The 26577-nt window shown below is 44.3% G+C and overlaps 1 protein-coding gene across 5 annotated transcripts in view; it reads right to left on the bottom strand.

Moving 5' to 3' along the window:
- eps8l3b (EPS8-like 3b) overlaps positions 1-3967 on the bottom strand; it is an 85253-nt gene extending 81286 nt beyond the window's left edge. The window contains exon 1 of one of the 5 annotated variants that reach the window (XM_059950223.1): positions 3816-3967. The gene's annotated coding sequence lies outside the window, so the exon portion shown is untranslated. The remainder of the gene's footprint in view (positions 1-3815) is intronic. The other 4 variants (XM_059950226.1, XM_059950224.1, XM_059950225.1 and 1 more) reach the window with 4 other exon arrangements.
- Between the last annotated feature and the right edge of the window lie 22610 nt (positions 3968-26577).

Below are 26577 nucleotides of genomic sequence, written 5' to 3'. Positions count from 1 at the left end.
ATGTTTAACCCATATCCTTCTAAGCCTTTCCTATCCATATTCCTGTCCAAATGCCTTTTAGATGTTGTTAATATACCTGCTTCAACTTCCTCTGGTAGCTTATTCCATATGGATTATCCTCTTCGTGAAAAATTTGCCCCTTCGGTTCTCATTAAGTGTCTCCCCTCTCACCCTAAACTAATGTCCTCTGCTTCTCGATTCCCCAATCCTGGAGAAAGAATTACTCTACATTCACGCCATCTATGCCCTTCAATAATTTTATACATCTCTACAATATCACCATCAATTCCCCCATGCTCCAATGAATAAAGTCCAAGCCCACTTGTCTCCCTCCGTAACTCAAACCCTCAAGACTGGGCCACATCCTTGTAAATCTTCTCTGCACTCTTTCCAGCTTAATAGTATCTTTCTTTTAGTAAGGTAGCCAAACTGAACATTATATTCCAATTGCGGCGTCGCCATTGCCTTGTACAAAATAGGGGGCATGGTTTTATCTCATCTGAATGATGAAGAAACTTGGAGGATTATGGGCTATTTAGAAGGGAAGGGCAATTGATCATGGAGCAGGTTAAAAGGTCGTACAGCATCATGGGCCCCAAAGGCCCTTATAGTGCAGTATTATTCTGAGTTCTGTATTTTATGAAACATCAAACCATAAGGCAACAACACTGACTCTATGACAGGATCCACCTTTCCACAGTACACCTCCAACTTGTGTTAGAAGGCAACCACGGGGAACTGCTCTCCTTCTACTTGCTAATTCAGCTGAACTGCCACTTGTGCTTGGCCATCCCTATCTAGACACAACCCACAAATCAATTGGTACCTAAAGGTGCTCTGAGAGTGGGGATCGACATGCCTGTCTCTTGTCTGAGTCCAGTTCAAGCCCCTGTCAGCATATCCCTTCCTGTGGCCGGAACAAGGTGTCACGTCAGCGCTCTGCTGGTCTGCTCTACCCGCTACCTGTGGTTCACCACCCTTGATCCCACCTCTCAGTGGATTTCATCACTGTTCTACCTCTGACAGATGGGAACACTACTATTCTTGTAGTTGTGGACCAATTTTCCAAGGCTGCCCACTTCATTGCTCTTCCTAAGCTAGTGTTGACTCATGAGACTTGTACCCTCATGGTTCATCATATGTTCCCACAGGACATAGTGTCTGATCGAGGGCCAAGTTTCACATCCCGTTTCTGAAAGGCTTTCTGTTCTTCTTTAGGAGCCACAGCTAAACTTTTGTCTGGTTTCCTCTCCCAATCTAACAGCCAGACTGAGAAAGTGAATCAGGGACTGGAGACAAACCTGCGCTGCCTTGCCTCTTCCAACCCCATGACCTGGAGCTCCCAACTGGTTTGGGAAGAGATTGCCCACAATAACCTCCAGTCATCCTCCACTGGCATGTCTCCATTTGAATGCACAAGGTACCCTAGTTCTACTCTTCCCTGACCAAGAAATTGACATGGAAGTTCCTGCTGCTGAATAGTTCCTCCAATGCTACAACCATGTGTGAAGATGGGCCAGGGCCTCTCTGCTGCGCACTCAGAAACATTATGCCCAGCAGGATGATTGGCTATGCTAAGAAGTGAGGCCTCTCAAGCCAGGGGAAAAAGTCTAGCTGGTGTCTAGAAATGTTCCTTTAAGGACTGAGAACCACAATTTGGCCCCATGCTATGTGGGACCATTCAGAGGGGTCAAGGCTATTAACAAGGTCTCATGTAGATTGCACCTACCATCATCAATTGAGATTCACCCAGTGTTCCATGTTTCCCAGCTCAAGCCAGTGACTTTCTCTCACTTCCCAGTCAGTCCCCTTTCCCTCCTCCCCACTTGGTGGATGGGTCTGTGCTCTATCCTGTGCAGTGGCTTCTTATATTTTGCGGGGTGCAAGGCAGGGTCCAGTACCTCGTGGATTGGAAGGGGTATGGCCCAGAGGCGTATGTTCTTGGGTTCCAGTTTGTGACATCCTGCCCAAGTCTCTCATCCAGGAATTCTAGTGGGTGCAGGTCTCTGGTGCCTCAGGAGCTGAGACTAGGGAGGTGGGGCCCTGTCACCAGCACAGACTCTGCTGTGGTGTGCAGGTGCACACACAGGCAGGCAGTTGAAAGGAATTGGCAATCACACTCGTGAGAATGTATAGTCCAGCCAATTAGTGTTTCTTTGTGGTTGTATTTAACTTCCGTTCTTCTGTTTCAGTCTTGTTGAGTCTTGACCAAAGCACGGCAATGGCAATGCTCCCTGTTTACCTTAGTCCATAGAAAGAGGATTACAACTTAGATTGACTCTCTAAAGGAGCAGTATTATTTCAATAAAATAATTGGCCAAGCATTTACATTTTCCTTTTGTTCTGTGCAGTTCTTAATAAAATTCTGTGAGCTGTCCAGTCCGCTTCAGTGTCTCTCCCTCTGCACTTGGGCCATCACCAAACACCGTGTCAGATGAAGTGTAAAAACTTCATGCCGAGGTGGAATGCAGTTTGAAAGGTGGTGGAAGAAGATGCAAACGTGACTTCCAAAAGGAAATTTAATACACACTTGGAAAGGGAAATAAATATTACGTGCTTATGAGAAAAGGGCAGAGAAATAGCATGTTGAATTGCTCAAAAAGCCAATGTAGGCAATGCTTGTTACATTGTTCTGTGAATTTGCAGTATGAAGAGAAATGGGGCATTCTGCAGAAAGTTTCTCTTCTTTCCAACTCTGGCTGTGATGCCTTACATGTTTTTTTCAAGGGTGTTTAACAGAATGAGCAGTATAGTAATCCTGTACATTACTGTCACTAGAAACTCATCAGCAATTCTCATTTCACCCGATTTATGTTCCAGGCTTTCACCAAAAGCTCCCTGACAGTATGGACAACAGTCTTTACAACAGGACAAATAAAAAAGTCACACAACGAAATGGGAGCAGGAGTAGTCCAACAGCGCTTTCATCTCCGTCCTGACATTCAACATTTCTGGTTGATCTATCCCAGGGCTCAACTCCTTCTCAGCCCCAAAGCTCCACCACCCTCAGCATCTTCTCTATGTCCATCCTTGAAAAGCTCCATCAGAATCTTACACATTTCAATCAATCGCCATTCTTTCTTCTGAACTCTAATGACTAAAAACCAACCCAGTCAGTCTTTCCTTTCCTTCTTCATCACAGGAATCAACCTGGAGGAACTTTTCTGACCTCCTCAGTGCAAGTAGGTACATCCTTCTTTAAAAAAAGACCAGAAGGTTGCACAGTGCTCCAGAGGCAGTGTATCAATACTTGTACAGCTACAGTAAGACTTCCCTTTTACCCTCCATCACCCTTCATTTATTAGACTGCTACCAAAGCAGTACAAGACAAATATGATAGAAAGAAAAACTTGGATTTGTACAGGGTGTCCTCAAGAACTTAGGACAGTCTAAAGCATATTGCAATCAATGAAGTACATCTTCAAACAATTTGCAGTGGAACTGACGACTGTATACATGTAGAAACATAAGGGTGTACGTTCAAATATGTATATACTCACACATTATACACACAATATGTGTAAAATCATAAATGCAGTAAACACACACATACAGAACAGGCACACATTAAGTGCACATATACACTTAGCGATGTGTTTCAGTAAGCATTGCTAGATAATGACCAGGAATGAAATCGTTCATTGGTCCCTATCATAACAAGACTATTTGTAGAATCCCAGTAAACCAATTCTTTCTGAAGAACACATCTGAAGTCCGTCAGTAATTCTGCTACACTACACAAGATAGTGCCTTAACTCCCAGGCATCAAGAAAATCTATCAAAGAGTATTAAATACTGTTTAAAGTCTTTGGTACCTGATTAAGGCTGGTTTGTTTTCTTGACGAGAATCAGAGGTTCGTCTTATCAGCAAGGCAAGCAGGAATCGTAAGTTTTTAAAAACTGCGACACAAATGTTAGAACAAAGTCCAGCTCATCTAAGCCTCCCTGCTGTGATTCCAGGAGGCTGTATTAACTTGCGAGCTCAGCAATAATGCTGCGCTGCCACAAAAAAACGATTCTGCCAAGTTTTCACCTTATAGTTACCACACCTTCATTCCTTGGTTGCTTTCAGATCCTGGTGGCCCTGCCTCTCACTGTACTCCAACACCAATCACAATGGTAGCACATAATATAAAGGGGAGAGGTCTATTAGCATAGTGCCTTATGTATTCCTACAGTTACGCACAAAGCATAACAGCCCATTTGCTCTTGCACCCGCTGTCGCAAGCAGCAAGGAGATAACAATATGCACTCAGTGCCATTTTAGGTACATCTGTACACCTGCTCATAAATGTGAATATCTAATTAGCCAATCGTGTGGCCGCAACTCAGTCCATAAAAGCGTGCAGACATGATAAAGGGATTAATTTGTTGTTCAGACCAAGCATCAAAATGGGTAAGAAATGTGATCTAAGTGACTTTGACCATGGAATGATTATTGGTGCTTGACGAGGCGGTTTGAGGATCTCAGGAATTGTTGGTCCCCTGGGATTTTCATTCTCCAGAGTTTACAGAGAATGGTGTGAGATACAAAAAGCATCCAGTAAGTGTCAGGTCTGTGGGTGAAAACACCTAGTTATTGAGAGAGTTCAGAGGAGAATGGTCAGACTGGTTCAAGCTGATGGGAAGGTGAAAGTAACCATGCATTACAACAATGGTGTGCAGAAGAGCTTCTTTGAGTGCACAATATGTCAAACCTTGAAGTGGGTGGGCTACTACAGCAGAAGGCCATTTATCATACGCTCAGTGGGCACTTCATTAGGTACAGGAGGTAACTAATAAAGTGGCTACACAGTTTTTTAGTTTATACATGCTTCTCTAATCTTGGTTAAATGATGACTGTGAGTTGTCAGTATAGTATTCTGAGGGTTGAGATCTTTGCAGGGTTTTTTTTGTATTCTGTGTTTTATTATAATTATCCGTATTGTTGCACTTCAAGTATTTTGTGTTTTTGTTTGGTCTTCTCGAGTTTACATTTAACTTGCAATTGTCCCTGATTACTTCCAATTAATTCTCCAAGACTTTTCATGTGCCTAATTAAGTATCCGTGGACTTTCATCTCTTAGAATTGTTACTTGTTAATTTGTAATTAGTCTCAGGTTTTATCAGCTGGGCACAGATTCTTTCATGCCCGCGAGTGTACTTAGAGGGACAGTGCTAGCCCCTTCTTATTTGCTCGGTCATCTCGATCCTTGCCTAGTGTAGTTCTGGCTGAGTTATCCAAGAACTGTTTTGTTAATAAAATTCCTATTTTCGTTTAACCCTAGCAAGTCTGTGTAATCTTGCGCTTGGGTCTATTTAATACAGAAGAAAATCTTTTGCCTCACTGAGTCCATGCTAGCCCTCAAGTCAAGTCAAATTGAATTTATTCTCATATCCAGAAGTACATGAAATACTGTTACCCACTTGCAGCAGCAACACAAGCACAGAGTTTCAGACGAAACACAGAACATGAACTATATAAGCTGATGAAGTAAAGGATTGTGCAAAACAAGGTACGAGTGAAAAACAAACACAAGCAGAGATAAGTCCATAAAGGTGCAAGAGGTGGTCTGTTGTGTTCTGTTGCTGAGATAGATTGTGTAGGTTAGTTCCAGAAACTGATGGTTGTTCAAAGAGAATTCGTTATTAAAGCATATACGTCACCTCAGATTAATTTTCTTGCGGGCATTCACAACGAATACAATAAACACAATAAAATCAATGAAAAAAAATGCACACAGGATGGACAAACAACCAAAGTGCGAAAGACAACAAATTGTGCAAATATGAAAAGAAAAATAACAGATATAATAATAAATAAATAATAAATACCAAGAATGTGAGATGAGTCCATAGGTTGTGGGAACAGCTTAGCATTTGTGTGAGTGAAGTTATCCCCTCTGGTTCAAGAGCCTGATGACTGAGGGGTAACAACTGTTCCTGAACCTGGTGGTGTGGGTCCTGAGACTCCTGTATTTCCTTGATGGCAGCACTAAATAGAAAGCATGGCCTGAATGATGGGGGTCCTCGATGATGGGTGCTGCTTTCCTGCGACAGTGTTCCTTGTAGATGTGCTCAATGTTGGGGAGGACTTTACACTTGATGACTGGGCTGTATCCATTACTTTTTGTAGGCTTTTAGTTGTGAGGCTGTTCCTCAGCCTCATGATGTGTGACTTCTGGCTTTTATACCTTCTGCCCCGCGGTAGCAGAAGAAGAGGGTATGTCACAGGTGGTGGAGATGCTTGATGGATGCCGTCAATGGGAGGAGGAGGGCAGTACTTGGTGCACTGCAGGCCGTGTCCAATGTTCAGTATGGCCACTTACATTCTTGTGCTCTGGAATTAATGTATCAGGCTATGATGCATTCAGTCAGGATACTTTCTACAGTGCAGCTGTAGAAGTTTAATATCACTTAGGGAGAGGAGAGAGTATATTTCATTAGGAGTTTGAGGAGACTTGTTATATTACCAAAGACACTCTCACATTTCTACAGATCCACTGTGGAAAGCATTCTAACTGTCTGCATCATCATATGGTGGGGTGGGCGGGGTCAACTGCACAGCCTGAAATAAACTTCAAGACAGTTGTAAACATAGCACCATCATGGAAACTTCCCTCCATAGTACACAAGACATCTTCAAGAAGCGATGCCTCAAAAAGGAAACATCTATCTTTAAGGACCCCCAGCACCCAAGTTGTACCTTGTTCCCATTGCTACCATCGGGGAGGAGGTACAGAAGCCTGAAGGTACACACACTCAGCGATTCAGGAACAACTTCTTCCCCTCTGATTATGGACATTGAACCTATGAACACTACCTCGCCACCTTTTTAAAAAATTTTGCACTACTTTTATTTAATTTAACATACTCTTTGGCCATCAGAAGAAAAAAGTGTTTGAAGAACAAGAACTCAAAACCACCACATAGCTCATGATCTTCCATAAGTGGCCCCCGCATGCTGCTGAGAATTAACTACCCACAGCACTGTCTACAGAAGCAGTGGAGCAAAGTGTATTCACAAAGTGGCCCAAATCCACTGGCACACCAGTGTTCAGATTCCATACCCAGCATGGTGGTGGTTTTCTGTGTCCAACGACAACAGGAAACCTGTGCGGCAGAGTTTTTAAAGTGGAAAACCTGTTCCACTGGGCCAGTTCCACTCTCTCCAACTCAGAAGGCTGTGTCCAGTGGTACAAATAGGTGTCACAAACTGGAATCCTTGGTTGCAGTGGATGACTGGATGTCTTCTATGCCTTGTCATGCTCTTCGCTCTCCATACAGCATTGCAGTACCATCTTCCTAGCTCTTGGATCTCATCTGCCCAGTCTGCCAAAGCTAAATTTGCATGCTAGGACAGGTGTTGTCCTACCTCACTGAGGTATGAGGCCACCAATTACCCTCATCTGATTTAGCCTGCTTGTCGAAGCGGCCACAGCCCGGTACACCGCTGTCATATGCAAACAGCCACTTGAAGACACAGATGCAAGCTGAGTCTCTGGTGGGGTCGGAAGGTAAGTGAGCTTCCCCAGAATGGACATGACAAGCCCCTTACATACCCAACACTGAGGGTCAGTCAGCTCCGATGGCCAGGCATATTACCTGACTCCTGAAACAGACACCCCATTCTGAGCTATGGACTGCCGAGTGGATATGAGAAAACAATTGAAACGGGTTCTCAAATGCTCTTTGAAAACACGTAATATCCTGATGAAGGGTCTCGGCCTGAAACTTCAACTGTTTATTCTTTTCCATTGATGCTGTCTGGTCTGCTGAGTTGCACTAACATTTTGTATGTGTTACTCTGAATTGTCAACACCTGCAGAATCTCATCTGTTGACAACATCCCATGGACTCGTCAGAACCCAGCACATCCTCGGACCATGTTGGTCATTGACACAAGACAATGCATCTCAATGTATATTTTGATGTTTCAATGTGCATGTGACAAATAAAGTTGATCTACAATTTAAACGATAATGACATTTTGACATTTACATGGACAGGAAAGGTTCATGCACAAAAACAGGCATACAGGAGTAGCTCGAGTAGCTCAACTTGCTTGGCGTGGACATGGTGCTCTGAATGGCCTGTTTCTGTGCTCTATAGCTCTAGGACTCTTAAGATGCAATGGCTTTGAGAGCATTTGGTTGGAGAACACAGGGTAAATGACCGAAGGGGTGACATCAGTTCCCAAATTACCCATACATTCACCCCATCAGGCACCTCCTGCCCCTTCTGATACTACAGGTCCCGCTTTGGTCTCATCAGCCTCTTCAGAGCCCAGACAACTGGAGTGGAAGTCCTTCTTGATCCCAAGTCTTTGTCTATGAAGGAAGATACACATATACTTCTGCACCAGTACTTTACATAACTGCCTGAAGACTTAAAAATGTGTAGCATCCCACTAACTCATCAAAATTCTTCGCCCAAGCCCGTTCAGTAACTGGCAGGAGATATTGGGATGGTTTTAACAACCTCCACTCCATTTGTCGGGAGCACCCACTGCAGGTGACAAAGGCCATCCAGCAACATCGCTTTTTTTTATCTATTGATTCAGCACTGCCACAGACCCTTCAGTCCATTGAGTCTGTGCTGCCCTTTTACACCCATGTGGCCAATTAATCTAGTAACCTGTACGTCTTTGGAACTGGCAGGAAACTGGAGCACCCAGAGGAGGCCCACGCAGTCATGGGGAGAACATACAAATTCCTTACACACAGTGGTGAAAATTGAACATGAGTCACTGGCGCTGTAAAGCGTCACGCTAATTGCTACGCTACCAGACTCAAGCCCAACTATCAGTGTCACTGATCGATACACAGGCTCAGGAATTTGTAAAACAGTGCACTCTCTGCAGTATAGTAATTAATATCAATTCTGGAGAAATGGGTATCACTACTCAAACCCAGTTGAAAGGGCAATGTGAACTGCCTTCAACTACTGAAGTTATATATAGAATCAGGTTTAATATCACCAGCATATGTTGTGCAGTTTGTTGTTTGATGATGCCTCTATGGTGAAGTTATTCCCAGTTTGCTATTTCCTTGCACCCTAGGACAACAACCTATGACCTCTACCCCAATGACCTAATGACTGAGGTCATGTGTTTAGATAGGGTGAGTAGCAGGTGATGGAGGTTTGCTATGTTGCATCTTGCAGATGATCAGGCTGACCATCAAGCAGAATACTTTGTGCCGAGAGGGTGTTAAGCTTCTAGCTTGTTGCCAGTCTAGCACAGGCAAAGCCCTCTCCACCAATCAACACACTGCATGGAGCATTGCCACAAGAAAGCAACATCTATCATCAAGAACTCACCACCCAGCCCATGCTCTCTCCTTCCATTGGGCAGGAGGAACAGACGCCTCGGGTCCCACAACACCAGGTTCATGAACAGATTTAACCCTACAACCATCAGGTTTCTGATCCTCATAGATTACTTCACACAACCTACAGATTCACCTTACTGGACAATACAACTCATGTTCTCAGTATTATGTTTTTATTTATTTGTACAATTTGTCTTTTGCACATTGGTTATTTAATTATGCATATTTTTTTGTAAATTATATTATGTTTCTTTCTTTTCTAGAAATTGCTGCAAGTAAATTTTAAGCCTAACCCTTTGACTGCCTTATTTGGTATTGCTGGAGGAAAAGACATTATTTTGGAGACATCTGATTTGCACATTTTGGCATTTATTTCTGATATAGCTAGGAGGGCGCTCTTGCTTAAATGGAAGGATGTCGTTCAGCCTACTCACGCTCAATGGTTACATGATGTTCTGTCATGTTTAAATTTAGAGAAGAGCCATTGTTCAATTTCTGAATCTAGTCAAGACTTTCAAACATTGTGGGGACTATTTTTGAACTATTTTCAAAACCTTTGATTTGCTGTTAAAGTACAGATGTTGACTATTGACATGTTTCACTACATGATAAGGATTTTTTCCTTTTTTTCTTTCTTTACCAAATTGCTTTGATCTTGGTAGTGGGCTTAGATTTTTTTTGTATAATAAAATTATCACATTTCAATATTATGATTTAATTTAATCTACATAAATATAGGGTAATGAGATTGCAAGTGTGATTCAAATATAATGTATTTGGTATTATTTTATCTTTTTCTGACTTATAATATGTATCTTTTTGTACTCTGTATTCTTCTTTGTAGAAATTAATAATAATATTGAAAGAAGAAAATAATCTCAAGGTAGTATGGTAACATGTACATACTTGGATTTAAATAAAAACTTTAAATTTGATTTTAAGAGGCATCATCAAACAACAAACTTCACAACATGTATCAGTGTTATTAAATCTGATTCTATATTTCTAAAACATCAGGAAGAGAACAAGCCTCACTCCCACCCCCCACAAACCCTCTCTGATGTCCTCATATTAATGAGCTAAATTTTAGACTTCTGTGCCGCTGCATTGGATAAGAGAGATCAGCTTGGAGCAGACTGTGGAATGAACCTCACCCCTCCTGGCCTGCCTGTAAGAGAACCAAACTGAACTGTGTGAAGTTCAAAGTAATTTTATTATCAAAGTACATATGTGCCACCAATACTACCTTGAGATTCATTTTCTACAAGTGGAAGAAAAATACAATGGCATTTTACGAAAAAACATAAACAGACAATGACTGACAACCAACCAATGTGCAAAACAAGACCAATTGGACAAATAAAAGAAAGGCTGAAAACGTGAGTTGTAAAGAATCCTAAAGGTGAATCTATAGGTCTGTAGGATAGGATAGTGTAGCACCAAACATTAAGGCTGTCACTGAATGCTTACATCACTACATACGAGGCTCCTTCTGGGCCACTGTTTACACCATCCATACACTGGAGGTGCTAGGTGCTGTAAGGTTTACTCAGGTAAGTCACAGAGTTAGGGCTTAAGAACATGCTCTTTTCTTGCTGCTGCCTTGAGAAAGAAAGTACAGGAGACTCAGGACTCACACCACCAAGTTCAGGAACAGTTATTACCACCGCCCCCCCCCCCCCACCCAACCATCAGGCTCTTGAACCAAGGGGAATAACTTCATTTGTGTCATCATTGAAATATTCCCAAAACCTATGGACTCGCTTTCAAGGACTCTTCATCTCAAGTTTTCAATATGTATTGCTTATTTATTTATCATTATTATTATTATTATTTCTTGCTTTTTATGCAGTTTTTTGTCTTTTGCACACTGGTTGAACACCCAAGTTGGTGTGGTCTTTCATTGATTCTATTATGGTTATTATTCTATTGTGAATAATTGAATATGCCCATAAGGAAAGGAATCTTAATGTTGTAAGTGGTGACATAAGTACTTTAGTAATAAATTTACTTTGAACTTGGTGGGGTTAGAACTTCGAAATGATGTGATATAGGTAAAGTCACTGAGATAATTCTGTTTGGAGGGAGGAACATAGGAGATTTGAAGAAGGTGAGCAGGATTGTGACTTGTTTGGGGAAAGTATATAGAAAGCAGTTGTTTCCATCAGCTGGAGGTTCAAGGGGGACACAGATTTAAAGTGGTGGGCAAAATGGAGGAGCGATGTGATTGCAGTGATCAGCTGTAATCAAGAATGCACTACCTGTAAGGTTACTGAGTTGAACAGCATGGAAATGGGTTCCTCGGCCCACCAAGGCCATGCCAGTCATCAAATACCTATCTGTAGTAATCCCATTTAGAATCAGTTCTGTGCCCCTTCAAAAGCTCATCTAAATCCTTAAATAATGAGAGTATCTTCATTGATGCACCCCTCAGGTGATATTCCAGAGTTCAGCCAACCTCTGCTTGAAATAATTCTTCAAGTCCCCTCTCAATTGCCTGTTAGTGTAAGCATACTGTATGCTTTCTTATCATGGATAAATCTGTGAAGCAGAAAGGGTTCTCACTCTCTATCCTATACATAGTTAATGGCAGAACAACTAGATCAGCGCCATGGACTATCCATTTCCCTCCATAGATGCTGATTGACTTGTTGACTTCCTCCAGCATCTTGCATACTGCAGCCCTCGGCCTTCTCTCCTCCAAAGAAGTCAAAACTGGCCTTTTCAATCTCAGAAGTTCAAAGTAAATTTATTGTCCAAGTACATATGTGTAACCATATTTTAAGGATGTATTTATTTAGAGATACAGCATGGCAACCTTCTGGCCCGGCAACCTTCCTTTTAACACCAGCCTACTCACAGGAATTTGCAATGACCAATTAACCAACTAACCAGAACATCTTTGGAATATGGGAGGAAACCAAAACACTCAGAGGAACTCCATTACATTCACAAGGAGAATGTACAAAATCCTTACAGGCAGCGCCAGAACTGAACACTGAACTCTGATGTCCTGAGCTGTAACTGCATCGTGCTGACCGCTAAGATACTGTGGCACCCCAATACTACACTGAAATTCACAGTAAGTGCAAAGAAACGCAATAGAATCAATGAAAAACCACACCCGACAGAGATGGACAAACAACCAATGTGCAAAAGACATCAAACTGTACAAGTACAAAAAAAGCAAAAATAATAATAATAAATAAGCAATAAATATTTTAAACTTGAGTAGGTGAGTCCATAGGTTGTAGAATCAGTTCAGTGTTGTGGTGAGTGAAATTATCCCTTCCGCTTCAAGAACTTAATAGTCGAGGTGTTATAAATGTTCCTATACCTGGTGGTGTGGGACTTGAAGCTCCTGTACCTCCTTCCTGATGGCAGCCACAAGAACAGAACATGGCCTAGATGGTTAGATTCCTTGATGATGGATGCTGCTTTCCTGTGACAGTGCTCCTTGTAAATGTGCACAGTGATGGGAAGGGCTTTATCTGTAATGGACTGGTCTGTAGGCTTTTCTGTTCAAGGGTAGTGGTATTTCCATACCAGGCCATGATGCAACCAGTCAGTATACTCTCCGCTGTGTATCTGTAGAAGTTTGCCAAAGTTTTAGATGACATGACGAATCTGCACAAACTTCCAAGAAAGTAGAGGTATAGCTGTACTTTCTTTGTAATGACACTTGTGGGCTTGGCCCAGGACAGATCCTCTGAAAGATAACACCGAGGAACTTAAAGTTGCCAACGCTTTCCACCTCTGATCCCCTGGTGAGGACTGGCTCATGGACCTCCAATTTCCTCCTCTTGTAGTCAATAATCATCTCTATTCAACCAGAATTTTCAGTGTCCCTCCTATATGCTGGTTTGTCACAAACTTTGAATCGTCCAATGACAATGGTGGCAGTGCACTTGGATATGGCATTGGAGCTGTAATTAGTCTCATAGTCATAAGTAGTTACCATGATTTTCTTAGGCACCAGTATAATTGAATCCTGCTTAAAATGGATGGGTACCTTAGAATGCCAAAGCAAGAGGGTAAGGACATCTCCTGGAAGTTGAATAATATTCAGCCAGGTACTTCATCTGAGCCAGATACTTTCTGAAGGATCCTCTCATGTTGACCTCAGACTGAAATCATAGGGTATTGGAAGCAGCGGGAGCTCGTGAAGGTGTTTCCATGTTTTGTCAGTCAAATCAAGCATAAAGGCATTGGGCTTATCTGGAAATGAAACCTTGTTTTCACCTATATCACTTGATTTTGTGTTGTAGAAGGTGATAGCATTCAAGCCCTGCCCCAGCTGTCAAGCATTCTTCTGTGATTCAAGTTTGCTCTGGAATCACCACTTCACATGTGAGATGGCTTTCTGGAGATCGTATCTGGACCTCTTGTATTTTACTTGGTTTCTGGACCTGAAGACCTCTGGTCTGGTGCTCAGCAGATTGCAGATCTCTTGGTTCATCTAGGGATTCTGGTTGGGAAGGATTCTGAACAGTTTTGTGGGGACAGGTATGTCCACAACTGTATTTATAAAGTCTGTGATAGCCGTATCATGGTTGCCTTGTGTCACTGTGTCTCTCCACATAACTGAAACATTCTATCCCAGGCATCATCCTAGTTGAATCTCATTTACAGCCTCTCCAGTGTCATCATGTCCTTACTAGAATGCAGACCTACACACATTCAGATGGTTGATGCAAGTTTATTATACTGCTGCTGCAAAACAACAAATTTCACCTGGTATACGAATGATTATAAATCTGATTCTGAGCAAGGGCCCCAGATCAAATGAATGCATTGGCATTCATAGGAAAGTAACTGCAAGCTTGTGATGAAGCCTCAGGAAAATAAGATCGATTGGAAAGCTCTGCAAAGAGCCAGCAGGGCTCCAGTGGGCAGATTGGTCTCCTTATGAACTGTAATAATTCCATGTTTCTTTTCCACCCACAAAGAAGAGCACTTCAGGAACTCAGCAGGGTTCCTTTGATGCAAAATCCCAAAAACCACCTCAAGGGCAGCAGGCACAAGGCATTGAACCTGCTCCAAGTTTGCTGACAGAATGTTTTAAATTTATAATTCTGGATCGAAGTCAGCCACTGAATTAGAAACCAGCAACAGTGTAAAACTGGAGAGACATGAAGTCCATCATGCCAATAAACCTAACTTTTCCATAAAATACTGCAATGCTGTTAATGGAAACGCATTACATTAGAGCACCAGGTCAAGCTGGATAGTGGCAGGAAGCCACGCTTTACTGGCAGAGTTCCATATACAAATGAAAGATAATATCTATCCCACAGTCCAACTATAGTTCTTTACTGGGCATCTAATAAATAGAATAAGTCAAGTCTTTTTATTCTTGTGATTAACTTTATTTCAAATTGTCTGACCTACTTAAATATGTCGATACACAAAAATCTTGTTCTAATATAAGGTTTGGCTGTACTGCAAAAGGAATAGGACCATCTGCTCTTAGAGTCTCTTGAATACATAAAATAATTGTTTCATACTTTTTGCTACTTTTTAAATGATGAGTGCTCCAAAATATTTCAGAATCAGAATTGGTTTAATATCACTGGTGTGTGTTGTGAAATTTGTTGTTTTGCAGCAGCAGTACAGTGCAAAACATATATAAATTACAGTAAGTTATATATTAATGTGTGCGTCCATCCAGCTGTCCCTGTGAAAGGTTTCACTGCTAATGTAAAGGATCCTGGACTTCCGGTCAGATCGCTGGCAGGTGGTAAGAGTGGGCTCCCTCAACTCTGCCCCTCTGACCCTCAACACAGGAGCCCCTCAGGGCTGTGTACTAATTCCTCTCCTTTACTCCCTGTATACCTATGACTGTCTCACCACCCACAGCTCTAATCTGCTAATTAAATATGCCGATGAAACTACATTGACTGGCTTAATCTCAAACAATACTGAGGTGGCCTTCAGGGAAGAAGTTATCGCTCTGACACAATGGTGTCAAGAAAACAACCTCTCCCTCAATGGCGCAAAAACGAAGGAGCTGGTTGTGGGTTACAGGAGGAATGGAAACAGGCCCACCCTTATTATCATCAATGGATCTGGGGTTGAGAGGGTAAACAGCTTTAAGTTCCTTGGCATCCACTTCACAAGGTCTGTACAAACCAGCTGTGTGGTGAAAAAGGCACAACAGCACCTCTTTCACCTCATACAGTTGAGGAAGTTTGGTGTGGACCCCCAAATCCTAAGAACTTCTACAGATTGAGAGCATCCTTACTGGCTGCATCACTGCCTTGTATGGGAACTGTACTTCCCTTAATCACAGGACTCTGCAGAGAGTAGTGCAGACAGCCCAGCGCATCTGTAGTTGTGAACTTCCCAGTATTCAGGACATTTACAAAGTCAGGTATGAAAAAAGGGCCTGAAGGATCATTGGGAACCCAAGTCACCCAAATCACAATTTATTCCAGCTGCTACGATCTAGGAAATGGTACTACAGCATAAGAGCCAGGACCAACAGGCTCCGGGACAGCTTCTTCCACCAAGCCATCAAACTGATTAACTCACACTGAATTGAGTGTATTTCTATGTTGTATTGACTGTTTTATTTATTATAAATGATTACAAATTACTATGATTGCACGTTGCACATTTAGATAGAGATGTAACATAAAGATTTTTACTCCTCATGTATGTGAAGGATGTAAGAAATAAAGTAAATTCAATTCAGTTCTGTAGAAGCCGTGTTTGGGTTATGGTTAGAGATAATGGGTGCTTTGGAATGTGAGCCATTCAGTGAGGGGGGTGTTTTCATGCCGTGCGCTTGACACCAAGGTGCTCTGAGTCTTTTGTTTGGCGGGAGATGAAGAGGGAAGAGGCCAGAGGGAGGAGATCATAGGACTTGACCCGAAGCGGAGCCATAATCTGGTAAAGGCCGTGGAAATTGAAGGGGGATCGGCAAAGGGGGAACCATGAGCTCCAATTTGTGCACATTAGACTGTTTCATTAAAATAGGCCCTTTTCTGTTTTTGCTTTTTCTTCACTAACCCTGTAGTCAAATTAAGAATTATAAAGCTAAATCATTTAATTGTATGCAATGTACTGTCTGCTATTTTGAGTTACTGATTTGTAACAGTGTAACAAATCAGGCAGCATCTACACAATCAAGGGGATTATATATACTGTATAGGATCTCTGAAGAAGATGGCAGAGCTTGTCATCGAAACATTGGTTATAATTGATACCTGTCCCTGGCTGGAAGCCTGAGAAGAGTTTAAACCACGGAATACTTCCCATCCCACAGCTAACTGTGTAACCATACATGAGTTTATATAGCCAATAGAGTTCATGAGGTTGTGTATAGCCTTAGTCACTTAAGCAGCTGAGCATGTGGAATAGCAACAAACTTGTGACCATTCACTTGAAGAACTCTTGTTGGACCTCCCACAACCTCAGCCATCTTCCTTGGGCGAAGCATGATTCCCATCACTGAGGAACTTCCAGTCCAAATGAAGTATCTCAACCTGAAATGTCAACTGTACGCTTCCCTTCACTGATCCTGTGTGCCCTGCTGAGTTCCCGCAGCAGCTCGCATTTCCCAGCATCTGCGTCCCTCGTGTCTCTGCTGAGGAATTTTTCCCAGGATTCCATAAGACAGGGAGCAGAATTGGGGGATTCAGCCCAGCAATTCCGCTCTGCCATTTCATCATGGCTGATATATTATCCCTCTCAAACCCATTCTCCACAACCTTTGACACTCTTTTAGTCCAGAATTTATCAACTTCCCATTTAAATATACCCAACAAATTCCACAAATTAATCGCCCTCTAGCTAAAGAAATTCCTCCTCATCTCTGGTTTAAAAACATCCTTGTATTCTGAGGCTGTGCCAACTTGTCCTAGACCGCCTCATTACAGGAAACATCCTCTCCACTCTATCTAGGCCTTTCAATGTTCAATAAGTTTCAATATGAGATCCCTCCTTATTCTTCTGAACTCCAGAGCCATCAAATGCTCCTCACACATTCTCTTCATTCCCAGGATCATTCTTGTGAATCTCCTCTGGACCCTCTCCAATGCCAGCACATCTTTTTTGATATTAGGGGCCCAAAACTGTTCACAATACTCTAATTGGGGTCTGAACAGTGCCTTATAAAACCTCAGGATTACATCCTTATTTTTATATTCTAGTCCTCTCGAAATAAAGGCTAACATTGCGTTTGCCTTTCTTATCTCTGACTCTTCCTGCAAGTTAACCTTTAGTGAACCTACATGAGAACTTGCAAGTCCCTTTCCACCACAGATTTATGAATTTGTTCCCTGTTTAGAAAATAAACTACACATTCGAACACTCAGTGGCCACTTTATTAGGCACAGGCTGTACATTATAAAGTAGCCACTGAGTATAAATTTAGATGATGATGAAACATTTGAGGACTGCATTGAAGATTGAGAGGAAGAGTACAAAGACAAAAGAGTTTAAATTAGTGATTTTCAAGATTTCTAATGTGAAGCCAAAAGAAATGTTTTCATGGGTAGAAGTACTTCTGATGTACACCAAAGATGAGCAGTGGCATTATTTCTAATAGGAAGTAGTCTCTTGTATCTTCCTAATAGATTTAGAACGTATTTTTTTGCTTCAAATCACATCTGTCTCTCTCAGAAGCACCTTAAGGCTCACATCTTTGATCAAATTCTTGCTCAGATGTTCCACAATCCCCTTCTCGTCTCAGTGCAATTGTTTTGGTGCCTAAAAGTCACTTTATTAAAATTCAATATTGTATTCACCTCCTGAGTACGTCCAGCAGTTTTTTTTTTAAATTCTATCTGTTGTACTTTCAGAGATAAAACTACACTTGATTTCAATCCTCGCCCTGACCACTTTAACATTTATTCATAAAGTTTGAATAATTTTGAAGTTTGTTTAATTCAAAAAGATGGAGATTGCACGGAACAGTATCCAATGGGAATATCAAATAAAAAAAAGGCAGTGAGCAAAGGTGAGATAATTATACTCCGTGGATCACAAACTACGTTGGTGTAGCTGTAAAGAATTGCGTCATTGCTATCTGATTTCCATCCACCTCTCGTTTACTAGAGGGTTTTGCAAAACCTTTCAGAGGAGCAAAATCTTGCTGAAGAATTATGATGTAAATTGCCTCAATCTCAGGATGCATGCTAATGTATTTCCTTTTGGATTAAATACACTGAAACAGATTTTAACCACAAGAGATTCTGTAGATGCTGGAAATCCAGAGTAACACATACAAAGTGCTGGAGGAACTCCGCAAGCCAGGCAGCATCTATGGAAAGGATTAGCTTCTTGGCTCGAAATGTCAACTCTTCATTCCCCTTCACAGATACTGCCTGACCTGCTGAGTTTCTCCAGCAGTTTGCATGTGTTACTCTGAAGCAGATTTGTTTTGCTGATATTTAAATCCTCAGAGTTAAAGATCTCAAAACATCTTTCTATAAAATCTGTGCCTCTACACTCTCTGATATTGTTGTGGATGATTGATGTTTTTAATTTTGACAACCCCCCTTGGCAGTGAATTCCTGATTGTCAGAATTGTTTGTTCAGGTGCTTTAACTGGTCATGGCAAAATTTACCATTCTCGACTCTTATTTTTCTCCATTTCCACTCACAAAAGGTAAGAGACAGAACTTATTTGTTCTCGTATTTAACAAAATGGAAATATAAAATTAAAACATATTTCCTTTCTCCATGCAGTGTCCAAATCCTGTAACACATTGGTCAGTAGTACTGAGGATGCGCCTTCACAAGGAATGGTTCCAATTAACAGCTAATCGACACCTTGTGAAGTTCATTAGGAATGAAGAATACATTCTGATCTTTATGTTTACACCCATATCCAACAAAGAATTAAAAATTAAGATTAGCTTTAATTGTCACACTTACATTGAAATAGTGCAATGTATCTTGTGTCAAATCAAATCAGTGAAATTGTGCTCACAAGTGTTGCATGCTTCTGCCACCAAAATTCAATAACCTGTGGTGACCCACTTTCTGCACAGGCGAACCAGCTCACAAATAGCCCGCGTGTGGGGAGAGACTTTGGTAATGCACCTCTGACGTCATTTCTGCTCGGAGAGGGTGGGAGCTAGGGATTAAAAGCCAGCGCCGCGAAGTTTGAATAAACTAGTCTCGAAACGACAGCTAAAAGTTCGGGGTTCAATTCCTGCCACTGCCTGTAAAGAGCTTGTATGTTCTTCCCATGACCATCTGGGTTTCCTCCCACATTCCAAAGGTGTCGGGGTTAGGGTTAGTAAATTGTGTTGTTGTTTCTAGCTCTGTATGTACTACATCGCTACATTGATGACCCCAACAGTCCGAACGGGATTTGGACCAAAGATGAACAACTCTTCATCTGTTCACGCAGTTTCGCTAAAACTGCCGACTTTCTGGACGCTGCGACCACGCGTGTGGTTTAGCCAAGCAGAAGCCCAGTTCCAGATTCGGCAGACATCTTCTGATTTCACGCGTTACTATCACGTGGTGAGCGCCCTTGACCAGGAGACGACCGCCCAGCTTGCAGATTTCATACAGTCGCCCCTGGAAGAAGGCAAATATGAAGCATTCAAAGTACTGCTCATTGGGACCTTTGGCCTCTCACGGCATGAGCGGGGTGCCCACCTGCTGCACCTGGACGGTTTGGGAGACAGGCTGCCATCAGCATTAATGAACAAGATGCTGGCCCTGGCTGACGGACACAAGCCCTGCCTCATGTTTGAGCAAGTGTTCCTAGAGCAACTGCTCGAGGACATACATCTGCTGCTGGCCGACGCAGATTTCAGTGACCCCCCGGAAGGTGGTGGCTCGGGCAGATGTGCTGTGGAAAGCCAGGAGGGAGAGTGTGGCATCCGTCGGTCAGGATACCAAGCTACACACCCCACCGCAGACCAGACCAAGCCCAGCAGGGGGCGCACACAACACAGAGGCAAGAGTGAGGAGGACAGTGCACAGTGGTGTTTCTACCACCAGCGGTGGGGCACACCAGCCGGCCGTTGTCACCTGCCCTGTAAGGGCCAGGGCCAGCTGCTGCTAATGGCTATGGCGGCTGGCCACCAGGACAGCCTCTTGTACATCTGGGACAAACAGTTGGGACGCAGCTTCTTGGTCGACACCAGAGCGGAAATCAGCGTCTTAGCCCCGACGGGGTATGACACCCGCAATAGGAAGCCAGGACACACCCTGAGGGCCACAAACGGCAGCACGATATGGACCTACGGCACCCACACAGTGCAGCTGCAGTTCGGCACCAGCCGGTTCACGTGGGATTTCACACTGGCCACCGTGGCCCAACCACTCCTTGGGGGTGGACTTCTTGCGAGCTCACAGCCTGCTGGTCGACTGGTACATGCCGAGACTTTCCAGACGTTCTCCCTGGGTGAAGCCAAGTTGCTGGCCCCACACCTGGACTCCATCATGCTGTTGGACAATGAATTCACCAAAATCCTGGCTGACTTTCCATTGATTCTGGCATCACAGTTCATGGCAGACATGCCCAGACATGGAGTAAAGAACCACATCCCAACCCAGGGACCACCCCTCCACACCCACACACAAAGGCTCCCCACGGAAAAGCTCCGCCTGGCGAAGGAGGAGTTCAAGAGGATGGAGGAATTGGGGATCGTACAGAGGTCCAACAACCCATGGGCCTCCCCCCTGCACATGGTGCCCAAAGCAGCCAGGGGTTAGAGACCATGCGGCAACTACTGCAGACTGAATGAGGCTACAACTCCAGACCGCTACCCCGTGCCGCACATACAGGACTTTGCAGCAAACCTGCATGGTGCAAGAATCTTTTCCATAGACCTCATCTGGGGATACTGTTACGAAACCCTGTAACTGGGTCACTTACCAGCAAAGATAGAGAGGTCCGTTGAAGTCTGATGGTACTATTTTTAAAAGTATTTATTGATAAAGGGGCACAAAAATAAGATTAATGCAAACATACAGATAATATACGTCGTCAATACTAAATCTAAAAGCGCGGGTATAATAATAACCAATAAGAAATAGCTCCATCGTTGTCTAGGGGATAATGTATTGTCCGATGGAAATATAAAAGTCACTGTTAGTTCTTTCAAGCTGCAGCATTTTGGGTTTTAGAGAGAGAGGATTTAAACTTGCCCAGTCTTTTATGATGCCAATCCGTTGAGTCAGGGAGTTGGTTTCCCCGTTGTTAACTAAAAGCCGTTTTCCGTGTTACAAGCCACCAGTCCCAGGCAACGGAATTGAATGCACATGGCCTCCTTCAAAATGGCTTCCCGTTATCACGGGAGTGCTAGTGTTTCTTCTGGTGCATCTGAGGAGCTGTTCCCACAGACCCTCTTTTATTCTGACTCGCAGGGTTGTAGATGTCAATCAGGTTGGGGGTGATGCAATCTCTCCCTCAACCAGCCCACTTTGCCTGAGGGCATCCACGTAGTACAGTCTCCAATCCACAAAATTCGCCTTCCGGAGACAATGGCCATGTCCCGTAGCTTTACATCGCCGGGGGAACGAGACATCCCGCACGTCTCTCTCTCATTTCCTGGGCCCCCTGACCCAACCCAACAGTGATCTTGCGATTCTCACAAAGGAGGGGGCTGCAGGCGTAACAATACCATCAAATCTCGGTACACCCTGAAGACATCCCCAAAACAGTGCTCATCACCCCATTCGGCCTGTTTGAATTCCTCTGAATGCCATTCGGCCTGAATAATGCCGCACAGACATTCCAGCAGCTAATGGATGCGGTGGGACATGACCTGGACTTTGCATTCATCTATTTGAACGACATCCTCATAGCCAGCAGTAGTCATCAGAAGCATCTGTCCCACCTCCGCCAGCTCTACTCCCGCCTGAGTGATTTCAGCCTCACAATCAACCTGGCCAAATACCAGTTTGATTTCGACTCCATCGACTTCCTGGGCCACAGGATTACCAAAGACGGGGCAACACCTCTGCCCGCCAAGGTAGACGCGATCCACCACTTTGCCTGGCCCAACAAAGTCAAAGGCCTGCAGGAGTTTGTTGGTATGGTGAACTTCTACCACCATTTCCTCCCCTCAGCAGCCCGTATCATGCGCCCTTTGTACATCCTAATGTCGGGTAAAGGCAAGGACGTTACTTGGGACGAGGAGGCCGTAGCCACTTTTGTTAACACCAAGGAAGCCTTGGCAGTTGCCGCAATGCTGGTGCACCCCAGAACGGATGTTCCGACCGTACTCACGGTGGACGCATCCGACACGGCAGTTGGTGGGGTGCTGGAGCAACTCATCGAGGGGCAACTCCTGGCGTTCTTCAGCAAGCACCTACGACCACCCAAATTCAAGTACAGTGCCTTCGACTGGGAGCTGTTGGCAATCCGGCATTTCAGGTACTTCTTAGAAGGCAGGCGTTCACGGACCACAAACCGTTGACCTTCGCGTTCATGAAGGTGTCCGATCCCTGGTCGACTCACCAGCAGCGACATCTGTCCTACATCTCCGAGTACATGACGGATATCCAGCATGTCTCGGGAAAGGACAACGTCGTGGCGGATGTACTCTGGAGGCGCAGCAGGCAGATGACGAGATGCCCAGCTACAGGACCGCAGTATCGGGTTTGCAGCTGCAAGACTTCCTTGTAGGCCCAGGTGAGAGGACCCTCCTGTGCAACGTGGCTACCGGCCAACCTCGCCCCATCGTCCCAGCTGCCTGGCGGCGGCGAGTTTTCAACTCCATACACAGTTTGGCACACCGATCTATCAGGACAACTGTTCGGCTGGTCTCCAGCAAGTTCGCGTGGCACAGACTTCGCAAGCAGGTCAGCGAATGGGCCAGAATGTGCACGCAGTGCCAAACAGCCAAGGTGCAGTGGCACACTAAAGCTCTGCCGCAGTAGTTCGAACCCACCCGCCAGAGGTTCGACCACATTCATGTGCATATCGTGGGGCCCCTACCAGTGTCACAAGCAGCGCGGTACCTCCTAACTATGGTAGACCGGTTCACAAGATGACCAGAGTCACTCACTGACACATCTGCCGACTCCTGCGCTTGAGCACTGATTGCAACCTGGATAGCACACTTCGGGGTACCGGCCCACATTACCTCTGACAGAGGCGCCCAGTTCACCTCCAGCCTGTGGTCGGCTGTGGCCAGCCTGTTGGGAACGCAGCTACACCACACAACTGCCTACCACTCACAGTCGAATAGACTAGTGGAACACTTCCACCGTCACTTGAAGTCGACTCTCATGGCCCACCTGAGAGGACCTAACTGGGTGGACGAGCTTCCCTGGGTCCTGCTTGGAATTCGCACAGCGCCCAAAGAGGATCTGCACGCCTCATCAGCTGAGTTGGTGTACGGCGCACCCCTGGTCGTCCTTGGAGAGTTCATACCAGCCCCAAGGGGGCAAGAGGAAGAACCCGCAGCAGTCCTGGACAGACTACACAAAAGGCTTGGCAACCTGGCCCCCATACTGACTTCACAGCACAGACAGACCCCGACCTACGTACCCAAAGACCTGCAGAACTGGAAGTTTGTGTTTGTACAAAGGGGCACACACCGGGCACCGCTACAGCGGCTGTACGAGGGGCCATTCAAGGTGATCAACAACAATGGGTCCACGTACATTCTGGATATTGGAGGGAAAGAGGAGGTTTTCATGGTGGACCGACTCAAACCAGCCCATGTGGACTTGGTGCAGCCGGTCGAGGTTCAGGCACCATGGCACAGAGGCAGACCTCCCAAACAGAGGCTGATCCAGATTGTGGACATTGGGGGGTGTATCACTGGTTCTGGGGGGGGGGGGGTGTTATGTGGCGACCCACTTTCCGCACAGGCGAACCGGCTCACAAATAGCCCACGCGCAGGGAGAGACTTTGGTAATGCACCTCTGGCGTCATTTCCACCTGGAGAGGGTGGGAGCTAGGGATTAAAAGCCAGCGCAGCGAAGTTTGAATAAACTAGTCTCAAAACGACTTACCGACTGTGTGTCGTTGTTTCTAGCTCTGTATGTAGTACATCGCTACAACCCACAATTTACTAACCCTAACCCCGACACCTTTGGAACGTGGGAGGAAACCCAGATGGTCATGGGAAGAACATACAAGCTCCTTACAGGCAGTGGCAGGAACTGAACCCCAAACTTTTAGCTGCTGCTGTAAAGTTTTATGCTAACCACTTTAAAAGAAAGTGTCGAATCTTACTAGGCATTTCACCAAGATTATTGTTCTTGTAAACAACGTATTTCTTTTAGCAATTATTTACAGGAGGAGATGTCAGTTTCTTTGGAAGACCAAAGTTCAGCCTTCGTTCAGTGAATATCCATCTAGAGTTCAAAGTCAGAAGGCTGAGGTCTGTAAAAGAATGCTAAGCACCTTATGTAGACAACAGTCTAGTGTAGTACTGGGGGAGTTCTGAACAATGTGAGGTAATTTTTTTTCAGATGAACTGTTAAAGAAAAGCATCAAGGGTTCTCAGACAGACATAAATGGTGGGGATGCTTCACTCCCTGATAAGCCCAATATCTTTTATGCATGCTTTCAAAGGGAGGATAACACTATACCTGTGTGAACTCCCACAGCATCTGGCAACCCTGTGATCTCTGTCTCGGGAGCCAATGTCACAACACCTATAGAGAGGGTGAACCCTCACAAAGCACCAGGCCTAGATGACATACCTGCCTGGGCACGATTAGCTGGAGTGTCCAAGGACATTTTCAACCTCTCACTGCTGCACCCTAAAGTTCCCACCTGCTTCAAAAGAGGTCCAATCACACCAGTGCCCAAGAAGAGCAAGGTGAGCTGCCTCAATGACTATCACCATGCAGTATTCATATCTACTGCATTGAACTGCTTTAAGAGGTTAACTTTGGCTAGATGAACGTCTACCTGATCTGCAGCAATTCATCTACCACCACAATAGGTCCACAGTGGACCACAATCTCGCTGGTTCTCCATTCTGCCTTATGGTACCTAGACAGCCACAAGACATACTTCAAGCTGCTTTTTATCAATTACAGAGCACTGTTCAACACCATCATCCCCACAATATTAATGACCAAGCTTCAAAATCTGGGCCAGTATAACACTCTCTACACCTGGATCCATCAAGGAGGGGGTTTAGGAACCTGAAAACCCATCCACAATGATTCAGGAGCAAACGGCTCCTTCCACTTTGCCATCATATTTCTGAACAATCCATGAATACTACTTCCATTATTCCTTTTTCTTTTTTGCACAATGTATTTATTTTGTGATTTTTTTTATTTACAAGATGGCAGGAGCGAACAACACAACCAGAGGCGATGTCCTGCTGACAGTTCGCAAAACTACTAATTTTGCTTCTTTATTCAAATAAGATTCTACTGCTAAACTGCCTGCGATTGAAACCTGTGCTTTACATCTGGGTGGTGCGTTTTGGAGCCGATTGAGTAATCTGGCGGTTTGCTGTCCCCAAGAGAATTCGATGAGGTTTGGAGCGGAGTCTGTGCCCTGGGGGTCTGGTAGCATGGAGACTCCCATGGCTTCTCTCCATTTGAGGAACTGAGCAAGGATGAAATTGGACCGGTCTTCCTCTCCCCTCTTGCTAGATGCTGTGGAGGAAAGTGCGGGCGTCTCAGGGTCCACGTTACAAGGATTGATCGATGAGGCTGTGGACTCATTTTCGGGGACTCCGAGGTTCATGTTGCGCATGTTTCTACATTCTGGCTACTCCTTTTTGCCGTTTAATTGGGGCGATCAATGCGGACTGGGGCATTTAGGAGAAGAATGGCCTTGTGGTCTGCAGTGGGCTAGCGGCGCGGCGCTAAGCTGAACAAAACTGAATACCACTAGACTCCTGAATTGATATTCTGCGTTGTCCACTCACATTTTGCCGCTTGCGCGATTTATTCTTTCTTCCCGCCTGTTGAGTGCTTGATGTTTTCTTGAACGGGTTCCATGATGTTTCTTCATTTTGTGGCTGCCTGCGGGAGGACATTTCTCAGTTGTGTCCTGAATACATACAGAACTTTGATAATAAATATACTTTGAATATTTTCTGTCTTTGTGCTGTACTACTGCCGGAAAGTTTCTGGTTCTGTGTTTGGTTCGACTGGAGTGGTGAGACAGGGGCTCGAAGTCATTGGTGGCCTGAGGAGGGTTCAACAAAGGCAAGCAGATTGAGTCAGGTAGGGGAGGGGGAGGGGTTGAGTTGTGAGCCAGAGACGGCTAAATAAAAATACAGACATGCAGTGCAAGGAGGGGTTGAAGATTGAGATTATGATGATGATTGAGGGGGAAGATGGGGTAAACAGGAACACAATCTCA

Source organism: Hypanus sabinus, chromosome 25 (genome assembly GCF_030144855.1).
Source record: "Hypanus sabinus isolate sHypSab1 chromosome 25, sHypSab1.hap1, whole genome shotgun sequence".
NCBI classification, from domain to species: domain Eukaryota; kingdom Metazoa; phylum Chordata; class Chondrichthyes; order Myliobatiformes; family Dasyatidae; genus Hypanus; species Hypanus sabinus.
This window is presented reverse-complemented; position numbering and strand designations above follow the sequence as displayed.